Consider the following 4,300-nt stretch of genomic DNA (forward strand, 5'->3'; position numbering starts at 1 on the left):
ATTAGCTGGTCGCAGGAGCAAGCCCCTGCGACCAGCGATTACAATGGGGCAGAAAATGGGAGCGCGCACCTGGCGATTTATCGCTGGTGCGCACTCCAATCACTGGCAATATGGTCGCCTGTGACCATATTCCCAGCTATTATAGCCCCTATCGCCCCCGTGTGTACACAGCATTAGTTCAGTGCTATAGTGTCTGTTTGACCCCTTCCATTTCTCTCTACTAGTTAACCAAAGATAAAGTTTCCATTTTGAATAGCTAGACAAAAGAAGCATTTGGCAGTAATATCAAAAATCCTACAGCACCTGTGGTTCCCATTTGGTATCCTAGCCAAGTACTAATCAAGCCCAAAACTGCTTAGCTGTCAAGATATATCTTTATTAAAAAACAACTTTTTTTTATCTTTTACTTCTATCTACAAGTAATCTACTGAAAAAGTTTCCAAACTGTATTGTTGAATATAAATAAAATCATATGTTGGTACAGTAAAAAGACCTACAGGACCTGGTACTAGCAGGTGCTCTCAAATAAAACTACTAACCACGCACAACACTGTTAGCTGCCAAAATTGGATGGAATTGGGCCTACGCAGTGTTGTAAAGATTTAGTTCAGGGCTATAGTGTCTGTTTGACCCCTTCCATTTCTCTCTACTATTAATGCAAAGAAAAGGTTACCAATTTGTATATCTAGAGAAAATAAGCATTTTACGGTAATGTCAAAATTCCTACAGCTCCTGGTGTTCCCATGTGGTCTCCCATCCAAGTACTAACCAGACCCAACATTGCTTAACTGACAAGATTGGAAGGGATTGGGTCTATCCTGTGTGGTATGGCTGTAGGAGAAAAATGAGCCATTTTTTGCATTCTTATACTTCTATCTTCAAGTAATCTACTGAAAAAGTTTCCAAACTGTATTGTTGGAGATAAAAAAATCATGTGTTGGTGTAGCAAAAAGACCAATAGGACCTGGTACTAGCAGGTGGTCTCAAATAAAAATAGTAACCAGACATAACACTGTTTAGCTGCCAAATGCAGTTGGAATTGGGCCTATACAATATGGTAAAGACTTAGTTCAGGGATATACTGTAGTGTCTGTTTCACCCCTTACATCTATCTATACTAGTAAAGTTTCCAATTTGAATAGCTAGAGAAAATAAGCATTTGCCAGTAATGTCAAAATATCTACTGCATCTGGGGTTCACTTGTGAACTAACCAAGCCCAACACTGCTTAGCTGCCAAGATCGTATAATATTGGGCCTATCCAGTGTGGTATGGCTGTAGGTGATAAACAACAACTGTTTTGCTTTTTTTTTACTTCTATCTACAAGTAATCTACTGAAAATTACCGGCCCCGTCTCTTTCAGCCTGTTGCTGGTTACGGCTGTGGGGTCGACCCCACGCTGTTTTTTTTTTATTATTTTTTTTTCTATTTTTTTTTTACACTAAAGCCTGCACAGATCTGACTGATCCGTGCAGGCTTAAGCCAAATACGACAGGACAATCAAGGTGTATTTTCCTGTCGTATTTTCGTGCCTGTTTTACACCAATTAGCAGCCGTATTATCATTACGGCTGCTTAGTAAATCAGGAACCACCCCATTCTTTTGAATGGTGATTCCTGTCGTATTCTATCGATGGTGTAGACATTCGTATTTGTAAATACAAATACGAATGTCCCATCATTAGGAATACGAATTGCTGTATTTTTGGGATAGTAAATCCCGAAAATACAAATGTGTAAAAAATAGGTGTATTTCTGCCTATGAATACACCTATTTTTTACGAATCGATATTAGTAAATTTCCCCCAAAATGTCAAAAATAAGTGTATTTCTGGATACAAATACACCTATTTTTTACAAATGTCCCCCATAGTGTCTGTTTGACCCCTTCCTGGCTGCTCTCTACTAGTAATCCAAAGAAAACTTTTCCAGTTTGAATTGTTGGAGAAAAAAAGCATTTGCTAGTAACGTCAAAATTCCTTAAACACATGGGGGGAAATTTAATAGGATGAGAGATTCATAAAGTGAGAGATTTGGTAAGAAATCTCCAGTTTTTTTTTAAGTGGCAATCATTTACACTGCAAAACCAGTATGATCTAAAAGTGTAAATGATTGCCTCTTTAAAAAAAAAACTGGAAATTTCTTACCAAATCTCTCACTTTCTGAGTCTCTTATCCTATTAAATGACACCTATGAGGTTCACATGTGGTTTAACATCCAAGTACTAACTAGGAAAAGCACTTCTCATCTGCCAAGATCGGATCATATTGGGCCTATCCAGTGTGCTATGGCTTTAGGTGAAGAAGAAACCTTTTTTTGTCCCCTTATACTTCTATCTTCAAGTAATCTACTGGAAAAGTTTCCAAACTGTATTGTTGGAGATAAAAAAATCATGTGTTGGTAAAGTAAGTAGACCTACAGGATCTGGTACTAGCAGGAGGTCTCAAATAAAACTACTAACTAGGCACAACACTGTTTAGCTGCCAAAAACAGTTGGAATTGGGCTTAAACACTGTGGAAAAGATTTTGTTCAGGGCTATAGTGTCTGTTTCACCCCTTGTATTTCTCTCTACTGTTAATCCAAAGAAAACGTTTCCAATTTGAATAGCTAGAGAAAAGAAGCATTTTCCAGTAATGTCAAAGTTCCTACAGGACCTCCTGTTCCCATGTAGTCTCCCATCCAAGTACTAACCAGGCCCAACACTGCTTAGCTACCAAGATCGGACAAGATTTGGCCTATCCAGTGTGTTATGGCTGGAGGGCCTAAGCAGTGTGGTAAAGATTTAGTTCAGGTCTATAGTGTCTGTTTGACCCCTTCCATTTATCTCTACTATTAAGTCAAAGAAAGAGTTTCCAATTTGAATAGTTGGAGAAAAGAATCATTTGCCAGTAATGTCAAAGTTTCTACAGCACCTGGAGTTTCCATTTGGTCTTCCACCCAAGTACTAACCAGGCCCAACACTGTTTAGCTGCCAAGATTGGAAGCTATTGGTCTTATCCAGTGTGGTATGGCTATAGGTGAAGAACATCCACTTTTTCTGACCTCTTATACATCTATCTACAAGTAATCTACTGAAAAAGTTTCCAAACTGTATTGTTGCAGATAAAAAATCATGTGTTGGTAATGTAAAAAGACCTCCAGGACCTGATCTTAGCAGGTGGTCTCATATAAAACTACTAAGTAGGCATAACATTGTTTAGCTGCCAAAAACAGTTGAAATTGGGCCTAAAAAGTGTGGTAAAGATTTAGTTCAAGGCTATAGTTACTGTTTGACCCCTTCCATTTCTCTCTACTAGTAATCCAAAGAACAATTTTCCAATTTGAATAGCTGGAGAAAAGAACCATTTGCCAGTAATGTCAAAATTCATATAGGAGGGGAATAGAACCTGGGAATAGAACCACTGGATAAACCTGCTACAGTGGAAAATGTAAAGACTGCTGTGGTAAATGAAATGACTCAAGGACAAAAATGCTTACAGAAAAATACTTTAAATATTGCTGAAAGGCAAATTGTGGAAACAGTATATGGAGATATGTTGGTACAAGAGAGGGAAAAAAGTGCTTTGAAATTGATTGCGGAATCTGTGGGGAAAAAGAAAGTACAGGGGAAAGTGAATTAGGCCGTGAAGTCAGCGAGCCTAATTCAACCCAAGTAACAGCTTCTGTGTCTTATGCTAACATGTTGAGGCAGTCAAATAAAACTGGAGAAGGGAGGCAGAGTCAAGTGACGGGTCAAGAGGTTAGTCAGAGAAAAAGAAATGCAATAAAATTTCAGTGGATTGGGGTGGATGCAGTTCCCCCTAAAGAAGGTTTTCTCAACATGATTTTAACTCTAAACTGTTGAATTGACTGTGTGTATTCACCCTGAAAGATCTCAGTTTTTTTATTTAAGCTTTTGTTATGCAAAAATATTGAATGAGATAGTTTCAAGAGTGGGACGTTATGAAATTTTAAGAAAGATATAAGGGATATCAAATATTTTCAGTGTCAAAAACCAAGAATACGAGAGTGAAAATTCTAGCAAGGGATAAACCATCCCAGGTAATGACATCATGTTTTGGCTGAGTAGGCAATGTAGGCTGCAGGGTGATTTACAGAAAATTGATCACACTTTAGGTGTATGGGGAGGTTCTTGAGTTTTAGGAATCATAGATTTCTCTTATCCCAATAATAGTTATTGAGATTGAAATATTATATAAATATATTTATTATATCTAGTATTGATATTATAACATATTTGACATCTGCAATTATATTCTAATAGACTTTACAATCAGGGGCTGGCTGGCATTTTTCAGCC

The 4,300-nt window shown here is 37.7% G+C and overlaps 1 pseudogene; it reads right to left on the reverse strand.

Annotated features, from left to right (window-relative positions):
• Positions 1-720: 720 nt before the first annotated feature.
• Positions 721-839, reverse strand: LOC146061915 (5S ribosomal RNA; annotated as a pseudogene).
• Positions 840-4,300: the final 3,461 nt, after the last annotated feature.

This window comes from Crinia signifera, chromosome 2, assembly GCF_055691185.1.
Source record: "Crinia signifera chromosome 2, ASM5569118v1, whole genome shotgun sequence".
Taxonomy (NCBI): Eukaryota; Metazoa; Chordata; class Amphibia; order Anura; family Myobatrachidae; genus Crinia; species Crinia signifera.